Here is a 646-nt window from a genome sequence, read left to right as displayed (position 1 = left end):
TGTAATATTAGCCCGTCTTGTGTCAGTATTACCGCGAATTGTACACAGATCGCTGTACGGGACACTGATAACACAATCTTTTCCAGTTTAAGGTTTCCAATTCCTTCTTTCGTCCTTTGTAAGCACGGAATTTGCGAAACGGTAACAATAACACGACCGCACGGGAAAAGAGAGTCAAAGACGAGGATTCGAACACAGCTTCTGTGTTCGAATGTGAACAATACACAGCTGATCGGTCTTTTCCATGAGAATATGAAGAATATTGGTTTAGATTGACTTAAATTGGTTAAATAAGGGATTTTTTTTTCTAGATGTTAGTGGTGAATTTTCTATAGTGCTAAAAGTAATAAAAACGTTGTTGTAGTTAATTTCCGTATAATGTGTATCCACTTTTGAGTGAGACCTTTTTTACGGAACTGAGTAAGACTTCGAGAATGAGTATTATATAATGAGCATCAGAGTTTCATGCGTAATATACTTGTAGGTTACTCTTATTTGTCTTTCAATAAATTCCCTTAACTGACGAAACAAAATGTCATAGGTATCGAAACGTAGAACTTAACAGAAAACACTAGACGAGCCAAAGCTGTGGGGATAATGCTGATTTTGTAGGATTATAAACATGTTAATGATTTACAGTTTGTGC

General features: G+C 35.9%; 1 protein-coding gene across 1 annotated transcript in view; it reads left to right on the top strand.

The window, feature by feature from the left end:
* LOC119592117 (glutathione S-transferase Mu 1-like) overlaps nucleotides 1-646 on the top strand; it is a 14,650-nt gene that overhangs the window by 13,241 nt on the left and 763 nt on the right. The gene's annotated exons all lie outside the window — the stretch shown is intronic.

The sequence above is a fragment of the Penaeus monodon genome, chromosome 29, assembly GCF_015228065.2.
Source record: "Penaeus monodon isolate SGIC_2016 chromosome 29, NSTDA_Pmon_1, whole genome shotgun sequence".
Taxonomy (NCBI): Eukaryota; Metazoa; Arthropoda; class Malacostraca; order Decapoda; family Penaeidae; genus Penaeus; species Penaeus monodon.
Note: the sequence above shows the minus strand (reverse complement) of the source record. Positions and strands in the feature narration are given on the sequence as shown.